Source organism: Jaculus jaculus, chromosome 5 (assembly GCF_020740685.1).
Source record: "Jaculus jaculus isolate mJacJac1 chromosome 5, mJacJac1.mat.Y.cur, whole genome shotgun sequence".
NCBI classification, from domain to species: domain Eukaryota; kingdom Metazoa; phylum Chordata; class Mammalia; order Rodentia; family Dipodidae; genus Jaculus; species Jaculus jaculus.
Window position 1 is genome coordinate 78242408 of NC_059106.1, and position 15390 is coordinate 78257797.

General features: G+C 48.1%; 1 protein-coding gene across 2 annotated transcripts in view; it reads left to right on the top strand.

Moving 5' to 3' along the window:
* Hivep3 (HIVEP zinc finger 3) overlaps window positions 1-15390 on the top strand; it is a 113095-nt gene that overhangs the window by 19752 nt on the left and 77953 nt on the right. For both annotated transcript variants that reach the window (XM_004670461.2, XM_045150628.1), the window contains exon 2: window positions 5602-5797. The gene's annotated coding sequence lies outside the window, so the exon portion shown is untranslated. The remainder of the gene's footprint in view (window positions 1-5601; window positions 5798-15390) is intronic.

Genomic DNA, 15390 nt, shown 5'->3' on the forward strand with positions numbered 1-15390 from the left:
ATTACACAAATATTCTGATGGTCCAGGCAGTTTCCATGGATTTGCTTCCATAGTGTGTATATTTGGAGGAGGGGTCAAAGAAGGTCTCTCCATGTAGCCCAGACTGGCCTCCTGCTTACAGTCCTCCTGCCTCGATGTTCCAAGTAGCTGGGATTCCAGGTACGTGTCACCTCTTCAGCTTCTTAGACAAAATCCTTAATCGGTTTCGTTCTTTCTCCATTTATCTCCAGACCATCTGAGGTTTGCGATTTCCCCTGAATGCAGCTCTGCTCCATGTCACTGCTTCTGCTGGTGGACTGGCCTCAAGCTTGGGACCCTTGGGCCTCAGCCTGCACAGTGCCAGGATTTCATTCACCATTTGCAGTTGCCTTACAATTTTAGCTTTGCTGTCCTTTTCACTTGGTTTCACTTAGGAAAACGTTTCGACTTAGTCAGGTGCATCCTTTCCTAAGGCTTATTTTTCACCACTTGTTAATTTCCAGTTCTGTTTCATTGAAGCTATGGTCTGTATGACTTGGGCACTTTGGAATTTGAGGGTGTTGCTTGGGTCTGTCTGAAGCAAAGCTTACAGACTCCATCTTCACATCTTCCCTGTTCTTTAGCAGTGACGTGTGTCATCCACACTGCTGACGTTCACTCTTCCATCACTTTTCTCCCTGTGATTCTTGGTTCTGTTTCGTTTTTGAGATAAGGTGTGGCCCAGGTTAGCCTCAAACTCAGGATCCCTTTGCTTCAGCCTCTTGAATGCTGGGATTGCAGATGTGTGCCATCTAGCTGTTCCTGTGATTCCCAAGATTGGATTGTCGCAATTATTTCATGCAGCCTGAGGGTCAAGCTTCATGACCTTTTGTCTTCATATAGAAATAGGCCCCTTGAGCCACATAAAATGTCCCACTTTATTCAGTGTGTTCGCATTTTATCTTATAATGATGACTTTCTAGCATTCCTTTTATTACCATTTTTCCTGTTAGGTCTTTTTTTCCCCATTTCTTTGATTTCAAATTTTCTTTGTCAGTTTAAATGTAGTATTTCCAAATGGTACATGGATTTTTTTTTTTTTTTGGCTTTACCATTCTGGTGTCTTAACTTAAGAGAAAGTAGTTTAATTTATTCACATTATTGAATTCATTAATATCCTTGGTCTTACTTTTGTTGTCTTTATAGCCTTTGCTTGTTATCTTTTTTCCTCCCTGATTAATTACTCCTCTCCTAATTCTCACTGAATTAATTGAATCTCCTTTGTTCTTATCTTCTCTGCCACACAGTGGTTGAAAAAGTCTACATCTCGGTTTTCTTTTAGACATAGATGCCTTAAGTGGCACGCTCCTGCATTCGTGTCGGGAGTGAAATGGTGCCCGACTCCCAGTAAGATGTGAGCGCCACGGCGGACGTCTGTTAGACAGTGCTGCGCACTTTCTGCCTTTCCGTTTTTCCTCACTGCTTCTTATGGGTGCTGCCTCACCCTTTCTTGGCTCACTTATTCTGGTGATCTTTGTTTTGCTGGAGTAACTCCTTGAGTAATTTTTAAGAACAGAAGAGTAGGCGGCGTCCTATTTTAGTACTTCTTTCTGAAACTTGGCCCAGCCATGGCTCTCGGGGTTTGACCTCTTTTCCCTGTGGCCTTCTTGCAGAGGGCAGTTGAGATATAAAATCCAGGGGCAATCTGACTGTCAACATTTTATTTATTTACTTGTTTATTTATTTTTGTTTTTATTTTTTGAGGTAGGGTCTCACTGTAGCCCAGGCTGACCTGGAATTAACTATGTAGTCTCAGGGTGGCCTCAAACTCTCGGCGATCCTCCTACCTCTGCCTCTCGAGTGCTGGGATTAAAGGCGTGCACCACCACTCCCAGCTTACTGTCAACATTTTAGAAAACACTTTCAATAGCAGCTTCTCAAGCATCACCAAGACATGTTAGTTAGACCAAGCTGAGGTTGTCACTTACCCAAGGAGGGAGACCAACAGCTCCAACAGCCCTGGCATGTCTGGGAGGAGGAGACAAGGTTGGCTATGCTGATGACTAGAAGGTTCTTTGGCTGGGGATGCCATTGTAGTTGCTTATAGGAGGGTATGTCTGTCACACAACAGTCTAGGACTGGTAGAAACACCAGTGCAAGGTTTTGAGGCAAGATAAGATATTCAAAGAGTGGGGCTGAAGAAATGGCTTCACAGTCAAGATGCTTGCTTGCAAAGCCTGATGGCCCAGGTTCAATTCCCCAGTGCCCATGTAAAGCCAGATGCACAAAGTGGCACATGCATTTGGAGTTTGTTTGCAGTGGCAAGAAGTCCTAGCATGCCAATTCTCTCATTCTCATTCTCTCTTAGATGAATAAATTCTAATCACACATTGGCTGTGAGAGGCACCTACCTGGAGTCACAAATAGTTTAGCTAGACCCTGCCTGAGAATCGTGCTGTCTGGGGGAGATCTTGGCTCCTCATGTCCCTGCACAGTAGACATAGTTACTTATCTCAGGGGAAGCACAGCAGATATGGGCTTTGGGTCTTCTGGGAGGTAGAACTCGTGTCCAGCTGCGTGGGAGTTGGTTGAGCCACCTGCACATCTGGCCAGGTAGTTGTGCTGTGGGGCAGCAGTGCACATTCTAAAATTGCTTGATCAAAGCTTAGAAGTGGGAAACGTCTGTGCATTGGAGAATAGTATTTCTTAGAGCTGGGGAGAAGGCCCAGTGGCTAAAGCACTTGTAATGCAAGTGTGAGTACCCGAGTCCAACTCCCTAGAACAACAACAACAAAAGAAATCCAAGATCCCATCGTGCATCATAGTGCATGAGTGTCCGTGATCCCAGCATACACCTACAGCGAGAAGGGACGTGGAAACAGAGAATCACCAGGAAGCTGGCCCAGCAAACTGAGAGACTGGTAGAAGGCAAGGACCAACACCCAAAGCTACCCTCTGATAACCATGTGTCACTGTTGCATGTGTGGGTTGGCACATGCACATAGATGCACACACACAAAATAAATAGTGTGTCTGATATATTAGTGAGAGGAATAGAGCACTCCCATTTTTATTAATCCTCCTGATGCCCTGGGGGACATCAAAATTGGAATTGATGGGAAACTGGAGTTGTGAAAGTTTGCATGGTTTGGGTGACAAATCAGGAAAGATAGCTGAGAGCCACAGAGCAAGTCTGGCCTCACCACCATGTGATGGCACCTTGCTGTCCTGAGGAGGATACAGAGCAGAGCTACCTACAATGACAGCAGCAGGACTGTGGGAGGGAACGGTGAGGTCCTTGGATGACCCCTGGGCTCTGTAGCAACCAGCAATGCAGAGTGGTTGCCAAGCACACACTATTCCCCAGCTGGGTTCATACCAACTGTGGTGCTCAGGAGGAGCAAGGGGATAGTGCCCCAGGTCTGCGGGTGAGTGACTCCACATTGCTGGGACTCTACTCTGGGACAAAGTCCATAAGCAATTATGTGGGTCATGCCATGTGCCAGGCATTGTTCTATGCCCTTTATGCATTATAGCTCAAAAGACCTTCATCATTCTCAGCCCCCTTTTCACACATAGTGACTTTCCAAAGCCACAGAAGTCCTAAGGAGAAAGGCTGGGACTCAAGCCCAGGTTATGCTGGCTCACCATATACCGGAAGCAGACAGACCGGATGTTCCAATGAGCACAGCGTGGCTAGGATGTGCCATGTCCCACACAACTAAACAAGTCAGGCTTTCTGGCTAGGAAATACTTTCCTCTGCTTTTTTTTTTTTTTTTTTCCTTATTTGATCTTCACAGAGCTTGCCCAGCTAGTGATTAAGCATTGATGCTCGCTCATCCATCCATTTGTTTAGTGACCACTGTAGAGTTCCTGCCCTGCCCCAGGCTTCCCTTGGTCTGAGCACTCAATTCGTTTTGTTTAGTGATGTAGGGACTACGATTTGCTCCTGTGTCTGACTATAGCTAATCATCAGCTATGCCCAGAGACCAGATGCTTTTATAGGTTGTGGTTGCTTCTCTTGCTGGTTAGCAGTCCCCCTCCAGTGTAGTGACCACACACCACACCCACATGCTAACTGGCACCCATAGGCCCCTAACCTGTGGGGTAGCTGGACTCTGCTCAGGCTGGTGCTGGGCTGCGTAGATTGATGTCTCCACTCAGCTCTGGAGCACTTTCCCCTCTTCCAAGCTCACAGCAGCTGATGTGACCCCGTGCCTTGCCACTGTAATACTGAGGTGCTGTTTCCTTGCTGGTTGTCACCTGGGAGGTCACTCGGGGATTCTAGCAGCTGTTTCCCGTGTGGCTCTTCCACCTTCAGGTCAGCAAGGACACATAGCACCCTAGTGATTTCAATCTTCCTGAGTTCCTTATCTGTAACTGGAAAAAGAACACCACATTTGAAGGGCCTCCAGATTCACTCAGGCCTGGATGATCTCATGGCCTAGTTGAAGGTCAAGGATACACAGAACTAATCACCCACCATGGTCTCAGGGCTGTACACTGGGCATTCAGAAACCCTGAGGGCCATCAAGAACTCTGTCTAACATGCATGAAGAATGAGTGAGGCTCAGGGCTGGTGAGGTAGCTTAGTCAGTAAAGGGCTTATCCTGCATGCACAAGGACCTGAGTTCAATTCCCAGAACTCACATCAAAAAGCTGGGGTAAATAAATAAATAAACAAAGTAGTTTAAAGAAAACATTAAAAAGGAGGCTGGAGAGATGGCTTAGCAGTTAAGGCTCTTGCCTGTGAAGCCTAAGGACCCAGGTTTGAGTCCTCAGTACCTATGTTTGCTAGATGCACAATGTGGCACATGTGTCTAGAGTTTGTTTGCAGTGGATAGAGGCCCTGGTGTGCCCATTCTGTCTCTATCTGTTCCTCTCTCTCTCGTTCTATCTCTCTCAAATGTGTGTGTGTGTGTGTGTGTGTGTGTACACACATACATACATACATACATACACACACACATACACACACATACACACACACACACACACACACACACACACACACACATACATACATACATACCTGCATGCCCAGGCTGACCTGGAATTCACTATGTAGTCTTAGGGTGGCCTCAGACTCTCAGTGATCCTCCTACCTCTGCCTCCCGAGTGCTGGGATTAAAGGTGTGTGCCACCACGCCTAGCTAATAAATAATATTTTAAAAAGCTAGAGTGTAGTGGCAAATGCCAGTAATCCCAGACTTGGAGGGGTGGAGAGAGGTGGGTCCCCAAGACTCTCTAGCCAGCCAGTCTAGCCTGCTGACAGTCAAACTTCAGATCAATGAGAGAGCCTGCCTCACAAGCCCATGAGGAGCCATGGCTGAGGTCGTCCTCTAGCCTGTAGCCATACCCATGCATGTGTGTACATTAACCCACACACAGGTACACCCACCTGTACGTGAATGTGCACATACGGAGAATGAGGCTCAGAGAAGTTCAGTTTGGGGCAAAGAGAGTGGCTCCCAGGGCCACTCAACAACCCCCACCCAGGGACATGGGATCAGGTGATGCACCACGAAAAGCATCTAGGAAGAAGTTAGGGGCTTGGTGCTCCCGAGACCAGGAGGGAGTTGTTCTGTATCTAAAACTGACCAAGAAAATTCTGAGCATGGCTTCCAACCTCTCCTCTGCAGGATCCACGGCCTAGACCCAGCCACCACGAAATAGCTTATGGAGGAGCCCCAAGAGCCACTGGCCAAGCAAGCTCTCCCCTGTGGAGGGAGGAGCAGCACGTGAGCAGGGCGCTGCAGCAGGAGTGGACATGAATGCTGGCTTCCAGAAAGAGCAGCGTTTCACTTTTGGTCATCGGAAGTGGTGCCTTCAGCGCAGGTAAGAAATGGCGGCCCTGGCTTTGCATGTTGGCCACCAATTTGGTCTGTGTGAGCTTGCTATGTTCTCTCCTCTTAAAATGTTATTTAATGGCTGGAGATGTTTCTCAGTTGATAGAGTGCTTGCCTAGCATGCACAAATCCCTGAGTTTGATTCCCAGCACTGCATAATACTGGGTTTGGTGGCTCATGCCTGTAATCCCAGCACTTGGGAGATGGAGGCTAAAGGATCAGAAGTTCAAGGCTATCCTTGGCTACATAATGAGTTTGAAGGCAGCCTGGGCTATGTGAGACCCTGTCTAAAAAAAGTGCTATTATGATGATGATTGTCATTGCCTTCCCTAAGCCTCTGCCAGAGCTATTCTGGAAGTCCCTGGATGTCTGGGTCAGGACTGAGCACTCGGGTGTCGGTGCTTGGCCCTAATTCCCCACGCTGTCTCCCTGAAATGCCATCCTGCCTCCCTCCCCCAGCCCCTCAGTTCTGTCCTCTCTTTGGCAAAGGACACAGCAATGCCCCAGGCCTCCACTGTGTCCTCCTGCTTCTTAGGGCCTCCTCCTTACCTCCCCTACCCACTCCTGCTCAGTCAGGGAGCATAGTGGCTTTGAAAGCTTTTATTAGGAGAAAGGAAAGGATGTCAGGTCTGGCCTCACATGAGGACCACGTAGCGAGTTCTGGAAATTCCAGCATCAGTTCCAGCTCCAGGGGTGCTCAGCGGGTTGGCCTGGGCGGGCCCCAGCTACAATATGGGCTTATGTGTTTAGCTTCTCAGCTACCTGCTGGGGTTTCAGGCTGGATATACGGGCTGTGGTGAGGTTGGCTTGTGTATGATGTTGGTAGCTCTTTGGGTCAGGATCAAGTCCTCAGATGTTTTGTTTGGTACAGAGTGTGCCCAAAATTACCCCAGGAGCTGATAGGGTTATAGGAGGGAGTGCCTGGTTTAAAAAAATAATAATAAAAGGAAGGATAAATGGACTCCCCAACATACTTCTGCCCTCTGACTCAGACATTCGGGGGCTAGGAACACAGGAATCTGCATTTAGATTCTTTTCTTTCCTTTTAAGATAGGGCCTCACCCTAATCCAGACTGGTCTTGAACTGTTAATCCTTCCATAGGCTTCTAGGGGCTAGATTTATAGGCATCTGCTTCATGCCCAGCTATATTTGAATTCTGACCACAACCAAGGTGTGAAGTTTTGGGGCTCCTTCCAGGTCTCTGAAGATGCTCTGCCTGTCTTATGTTTTGGTCTGTGGGTTTGTCTGTGATATCTAGTGTGAAAAAGCTGTGATTTCCCATCGGACTCTGCCCTGAATCAAAAGTATTTTCACAATGCAGAGAAAGGGCCAAGGCTGCAGACCTCATCAAAGGTGGCATCACCATGGCTGAGTGGACTGTGGGTGAATGGGCCCAGGCTTCTGCCCATGGCATAGCAGCACATCAGGGCTCAGCAGGCCAGACCTGGAGGCGAATCCTTAGGAAGTAGAACTGGACATGTGAACCCCATTTTGAAGAAGCATGTTTGAGGCAGCCTTAATAGTTCAACTCTCAGCTCCAGCTGTTACTGGTTCTATGCAACACATCCTGGGTTCAGAGGCCTCTGAATCCATCTCCTTCTGCCTAAACTTTCTCACTCACGAAACAGGATGTGATGGTACCTGTCTTCCAGGGGCACTGGGAACATACAAGTAAAGTCTCATTATAGCAAAAACCATCTGCCAGGGAGCTGACTTCCCACCAAATCATCACTGTGCAGGCCGCTCAGCCACCACCCTCCCTGTGACATATCTTCTATGCTCTACCACCTACCTCTGCCTGGCACAGGGTCCTGGAGTGAGGACAAAGTCAAGGGACCAATCCCCACTGCACACAGGACCTGACTCTTCACAAAGGGGTCCAAGATCTGCCCCCCCCAAAAAACCCTCTAGAAAGGTTCATCCCATTGTCTTCTTTTTATAGAAATTCTGAGCACAGAGAGGTTCAGTAGTTTAAAAACAATCATACAGCTATCAAGGAGCAGAACAGAATCTGTGACTACAAAAGACCCAGTACATTTTTTTTTCTTTCTACCAAGATGCTTCCTGAAGAGAGACAGTGATAGGTTCAGTGACCCTGCCCCTCAGAACTGCAGCGTTTCAGTAGCAATCCGTGGTAGCATCTCTTGGCCCCTTGCTTGGCCTCCTGGGGTACCGATTCACTTCCTTCCGTGTGCAGGTAACTGTGTGGGTCATCCCTACTATCAGTCTCGGGGGTCCAGATTTAATCCACATAATGCGCATGGGGTTCTTGAACGAATTTAGAACCAGAACCTTCCGAGGGACACAGACAGAACATGGGGGGACTGCCCCAGGGATTCCCCTCCCCCCCACACACACACACTAGCCATTTGCCATCCATGACATTTCCAAACTGTCAGTTTTTCACATGGGTTCTGCCAGCTGCTAGGCAATGTGCGGAGGGGAATCCCTGCCAGGCAGGAAACGAGCTGTCACTTCCAGCCAGAAATCTGGCCCTGCCCCTTCTTGTACTCTCCATGGGGAAGAAAGCATGGTGATTAGTGGGGTGCTGACTCGGGGTTGTGGTGAGATCCAGGGGACCGTGGACATAGCTGGTGGCCCCATTGGAGGGGGGGGTCATCCATGCAGGTAGAGGGTGTTGAGGCCAGGCCGGCAGTGTGCGACTTGACAGCCTCCACTGTGCCAGGGTCTGGGATAGCCCATTAGTACCACCTGAGTTCTAGGGACACCTCTGTTCCCTGTGGGAGTGCTAGAGTCATTTAAGGGCACAGGAACATGGAATCAGAGTTCCTCCTCAGGAACTCTCTCCAGAATAAGGTGATTTCTGAATGAGTGGACACAGGCCAAAGCTAACAATAAATGTTTTCCCAGCAACAAACGTCTCTGCGAGTTTTCAAACTTACTGTCTTAGAATCCATTTAAAAAGTCAAATGTTGTAGGAAATGTCAATATGTAAAATAGGCTAAAGTGGCAGTTTATTCACTGAATTTTTATTTTGAAATCTTTAGCCCTTATTTATTATGAAAGCCATCCATAGAGTAGTAACTGCTTCGATGCATAAGAAGACTTGGGATCTACAAACCAGGGCCTGTGGCTGCCACCTATTTGGAAGTAAAGTTCTACTGGAGCACACAGTACCATTTATTTACATGCTGTCCATGGTTGCTTGAGACCATCTGCCCTCAAAGCCAGGAGGATGTACTTACTGTCTGGCCTTTTACAAAAAAAGTATGTTGAGCTTGTTCTAGCCATCACTGTATTGTTCTATTAGTAGCAGCATCCATATTCCCTTCTCTTTGTTGCTTTTCTTGGCCTGATAAGGATTAAGAATTAAGAAGACTGTACTTTCAGGGATCATTTCTATAGTTCTGAATGTGTACAGTGTTTAGTTAAATTTTAGAATCTACCTGTATTTTATTCCACTCAGCCTGCTTGAATACTCCTATAGCAGGGAAACTCAACCCCTAAGAACATCTTTGTAGATACTCTGAGAGTCTTAAGAGCCACACCTAACACCTTAAGCTCCTACCCTGAAAATATATTACATCAAATCAATTGATACAGCTAAGAATACACAGCTAGCTAGAAAATCCAAGCATTAACTTAATCCAAGATGCAAAAATATATACATTATAACACAAGAAACACTAAAAAGCAAGACGATATAAATCCACCTAAAAGTATTAATGCATCAGAAATGTCCTCCAGTGAGAAAGAGTTAGAGGAAATGCCTGAGAAAGAGTTCAAAAGAATGATTATAAATATGTTCAAAGAGGTCAAAGAACACATCAAAACAATCAAAGAAGAAATCAAAGAGGAAATCAAAGGAATCAAAGAAGATGTAGGACACCAATTTAATGAAATAAAGAAGGCAATACAAGACATAAATAAGGAAATAGAAATAATAAAGAAAAACCAGTCAGAATTACTAGCAATGAAGAACACAATTAATGAAATAAAAAACTCTGTAGAAAATCTCACCAGTAGGATGGATGAGGGAGAGGACAGAATATCTAAGCTAGAAGACCAGGTGGCAGACCTAATGCAGTCCAACAAAGAGAAAGACAAACTTATAGAAAAGTATGAGTGGGAATTTCAAGATATTCGGGACACTATGAAAAGATCCAATATAAGAATTAAGGAATCCAGGGCTAGAGAGATTGTTCAGTGGTTAAGGCACTTGCCTACAAAACCTAAGAATCTGGGTTCAATTCCTCAGTATCCACATAAAATCAGATGAGGTGGCACATGCACCTGAAGTTCATGTGCAGTGGTTAGAGGCCCTGGCATGCCCATTCTCTCTCTGTCTCTCTTTGTCTCTGTCTCCTTCTCTCTTTTTCTTTCTCAAATAAATATTTTTAAGGAGAGAGAGAATGGGCATACCAGGGCCTCTAGCCACTGCAAACGAACTCCAGATGCATGAACCACCTTGTGCATCTGGCTTATGTGGGTACTGGAGAATTGAACCTGGGTCCTTAGGCTTCACAGGCAAACACCTTAATGACTAAACCATCTCTCCAAGCTCCCCCCTCTCATTCATAAATAAATAAATAGATAAATAAGTATTAAGGAATCCAGAGGCGGGGGGATGGCTCGATGGTTAAAGTGCTTGCTTGCAGTCTACCAGCCTGAATTCAATTCCCCAGCAGATACAGAACGTGGTACATGCAGTGGCAAAAGCCTTACATACCCATTCTCATTCTGTCTCTCTCCTCACAAATAAGTAAATAAAACATTTCTAAAATATGAGGATTAAGGAATCCTGTGCTGGGGAGATGGCTCCCTGGTTAAGAGCAAGTGCTGTTTCTGCCTGTGGGCCTCGACAGGATGAGGTAAGGATGATGTAGCAGAGCAGACCTGGCACCCCAAGGTGGAGTGCAGAGCCTTGCTCTCTGGCATTCAGGGAAGAGTAGAAGGGAATTCCGGTTTGCATCCCTGACTGTATCCAGCAGCTGCTAGAATTCCTTCTTATTGCAAACACCAGTCAACAGGAAACCCCACACTCATTCGCAATTCTTGTGTGATAACCTTCCTAAAACATTTCCTTATCACTGGAAGCTTTGGAGTTCACTTGCTTGTGCATGTGTAGTCTTGCTTTTGAATAATAACACAAAGATGTCCCCAGAAAGAGCTCAAACCAAGTTCAAGATACACTTCAACCCTGAAGTTCAAGATCTTCCCAGACTCCATTCCAGGATCTATGCAAGACCAACTTCAGCTGAGCACGCTCATTCAGTATGTTACAGAATACCATAGAATGCGTTTGAATGTGCAGGTCCATTTTCTCTTCCAGCGTTGAGACACACCAAACTGTATTTTTAGCACACAATTCTCCTGAAGTGGTTGAAAAACCTCTGAAAGAGCTCAATGGCTCATAATTTGAAAAGTGCCCTTTGGTAAGGATTGACTGTTCGTACTTGAAGGCTTCAGGATAATGGAGGAGTCAAGGATGCTGAGTGTCCAGTTGAGAGGCAGAGGAGGAGGGAAAAGAGGGAAAGAGAGGTGACCTGGGCTAGTGCACCAGGCAGGGAGTCAGGTCCCTAGTAGAAACTTTTCTCAGGCAACTCAGGGAGGCATCATGAGCTCCTCCTGAGGCTTGTGACATCTTGCTGTCGTGCCTGACCTGAGTTCAGCTCTCCATCTGCCCCCGTGGCTTGCAGCTGTCCACTGGAGGGCAAGGTGCACGTGGGGACAGAGGACAGTGGGCACAGAAAAGTGGTGATGAAGCTGGGGACTGTGCCATGGGACTCTGACCATTCAGCTGATCAAGGGATGGAACAAGGAGAGAGATCCTGTCCCATCCTCTTCCCTCGGCCTGGATTTCCCGCCCCTGCTCCATGTGCCCCTCCTCTGTGGCATTAGGAACTCTTGCTGTAGGGCTCCATGGAACACTAGCTACCCTGACCAAGCATGTAGGACCTCCTGGCGGGGGTTCTGCCTGCCTTTTCTGTACCTCCAGTGGATGCTCCCAGAGGATTCATGGGTGTTTAATAAGCAGTGGTCATTGAACACACAAACGTCTGTGAGCATGGGTGGTCCATGAGTGACCTCGATAGGAACAGGTTTCAGGGCACCAAGGAGATGGTGCTGGACCTGGGCAGTAGACATAGACATTTGAGGCAAAGCCCATAGAGCCAGGAATAAAAGCCAGGAGTCTTGGCTCCTGGGCCAGTTGCTCAGCAGGTATGAGGTAGGGAGGGTCAGGCCTGCTGGCTCAGGAGGCTGTGGTTTAGAGAAGGCCTCAGGGGGATAAAAAGCCCCAGTCCTTTCTGAGGTTTGTTGCTCACCCCATAGAAAAGGGACATTTTTAGATTTTGAAGGGATGACCTCATTTTTTTCTTATTTACATAGCCCTGTTTGTTTATGTAGTCCTTTAAAAATAGCTAACGTGTGCTAAGCTTAGTCCTCACTTGCCCGGCTCGGGTGGAAGAGCCGCTGTGGGGGGAGAGATGCCTTTTTATCTAAAAGAGGGGCAGCCTTGTTTCCCAGGACAGATGGGGGCAAAACAGGACAGGTAGGAAGTTTCGTGGTTTTTCATGTCGCTTTTCCAAAATAGCCACACTCCTGCCTCCCTCTTCCTGCCTGGGCACAGCGTAGGGTTTCTCCTTCAGAGGACTTGTGTTTGGTGGATTCTCAGGGAGGCTGCGAGGGATCTGTCAACAAGCAAATATGCTTGACCCTGGAGACTTAGAGCTTGGCATGAGGCTCCTACTTGAGTTGGACCACTCGGTTGGCATTCTGGCTTTGCTGCATGCTACCTGTGTACCCTTGGGCAAGCCACCTAACCTCTCTGGGCCACATATCTAAGTCAGGGATTACAGGAGCTATATCAAGCAGTTCCTGTACTTAAACAAAGAAATATGTATAAAGGGATTAACTCAGCCTGGGCACTAGCAACTCTAAATATTTCTTTTAGTAAAAATCAACTGTGTTATTTTGGACATTGTTCCCTTTTCTGGTCAGGTGTATTAACCCGTAGTCATTCAGCGCCCCCCCCCCCACATTAGCTTGTCCGGCCATCCCCTTACATAATAGGAAGATAAAACACATTTCTGACCGTCCTTCGCCTCTAATGCCTGAGGCAGGACTCAGCAAAGTTCTTCTTGAAGTCACTGGATAGTCCATGTTTTAAGCTATGCAAAGCCTACAGTCTCCTACAAGTTTGCTGTGGCAGAGTGTAAGCAGCCATAGACACCATGGAAAGATGGGGAGGTTGTGTTCCAGAGATCATTCTAGACAGAAACAGCCAGCAGCTGAAGATGGCCACCTCTGGCCTAGAGGAAGAATGCAGCCCCTGAGTTCAGCACTGCCGTCCAGCTACCCTGGTCATCTGGTTCATCCCGCCTTCTCTGCTCCCTTGCCAGCCCTTACTCTTGGATCTTTTCCCATGCTGTGCCCTCTATGTGGATTGTCCTTCCTGCCCTGTGGGCTCCTCCTCTATGACATTAGTAATGCTTGCTCTGGGGGTGGTCTGTGAACCCCTGTATCTACTGTGACTGAGCATGCAGCCTTGAGATCCTCTAAGAAGGGCTGCTGCCTGCCTTCTCCGTATGTCCAACAAGTGCTGCAGAGGTTTCTGGATGCCCAGGAAGCAGCCGACGAGGAACACAAAATCTGCAGGGCAGAAAGCACTTCAGGGAGCTCAGGGCCTAAGGTGGGAGAGCCAGCCCGCTGCTGAGGTGTGGGAGGGCAGCCATGCCCTTGCTGGGACACCTACAACAGGGGCTACTTCTCGGCTTCATGGAGGAAGGAGAAAGCATCTGAGTCAGGTGTTGCAGGGCGGAAAAGACTTCTAGAGCCTGGGAATTAGGTGGGCTTGTCATGCTGGGGAAATTGCAGACCCTGGCTATAGCTGTGACACACTGGGCCTCCCTCTGGCAAACAGGGTAAAGTAGGACCCGTCAGTAAGTAGGGCTGGGCAGGAGTTTGAACTTTGTCTCACAGGTAGACCCCTCCATGCCCCCATACATGTACAACAGAATTGTATGTTTTTAACATGTAGCTTCTAGGCCCTGACCCAGACTACAGGCTAGAATGCCAAAGCCAGATGGGCTTCGGGCACAATCTTCCTGTAAGAGAAAGAAGGCCGACTATGATGCGGCCATGGTTGATGACCACAGCCTTGCTCAGCTCAGTGTCACCTACAGGAGGGTGTAGATGGGCCTCCCCTGCCAGACTGGATCTAGAGGAGGGAATGAAAACTCCTCACAGACAGACAGGGGACCTGAGCTCCCTCACAGCAACCCAGTCTGAGCAGCCTGTCTGTGACTCTGTGGAGGAGCCCAGCCTGAGTTGGGGACACTGAGGCCCAAGCATCCAAGTGTTTCCTCCATCTGGCCCTAAACATATGGCACCTGGGCAGCCTTTGCAGGGCATGCATCGCCTTCCCTTGATCCTACACATATGCCAAATTCTCTCTCGTCATCCCCGACACGTGGCTCAGAGTGGCACCGCTGCCAACAGCCTTGTCGACCCTCAGAGGGGCAGATCATTCTTAGGTTCAGCTCTGCAAGATACAAGGTACCCAACACCATTCCAGGAGGTGACAAAACACAACGCCTGCCTCTTGGGGAGACATTCCGGCACAGAAAGTACACAAATACTATGCATATATGAATACACACAATATTTGTGACTCATTCCAGCTATAAATGTATTCCAAATAATTAACTATAAAGATCTTATCACTGGGCTGGGGAGATGGCTCAGTGGGTAAGAACACCTACTGCACAGGCATAAGGACTCTAGTGCAGCCCCTAGCACCGACGTGAAAGGCCAGACGTGGCTGAGACCCCCAAAGCCCCCAATACTGGGGGGGAAAGACAGGAGGATCACTGGGGCTCAGTAGTCTGCCAGCCTAACTGCACAACTACATAAGGTCTGGTTTCAGTGAGAGACTCTGTCTCAAGAGAAAAAAGATGGAAAATGGATAGAAGGGGGACACCTAACATCCTTCTCTGGTCTCCACATGTGCACACATGAGGCTTTCACATGTGCACACATACTTGCATACATGACACATATCACACACACACACACGCACACACAGAGACACAGAGAGAGGTTACCTTTTCCTTAAGGAAAATATATAGTCTGTGGCAAGGCGTATCCAGGAAAGGAAGAGGGGTGCGGGGTTGTGGTCAGTTTTGAGTCAGGTGACCAGGGCGGCCTGGGCAGGTGGAAGCTGCGTGAGGAGCCAAGGGAGATGTGGGCGCCAACACTGTGGACAGCTAGGCAGAACACTGAGCAGAGGCGGGGTCTGTGGGAACAGGAGGCCAGTGTGGCTGGAGGACAGGGAGGGGCACAGAGTGAGGAGGGTACACAGATCTCTGAGAGGCGTGGGAAGTCTGAGCTGAGGGGGCTTGACTGTCCCTTAGCCTCCCTGGCTGCTAGTGGAGACACCTGGGGGAGGGTGGGGGCGGGAAGCCGGTGCAGGTGACAGTGTAGGGCCGGGAAGATGGCTCCGTGGTTCAAGGCACTTGCTTACAAAGCCTGGTGGCCTGGGTTCAATCTCCCAGTGCCCACATAAAGTCAGATGCATAAAGTGGTATATGCATCTGGAGTTCTTTTGCAGAGGCAGG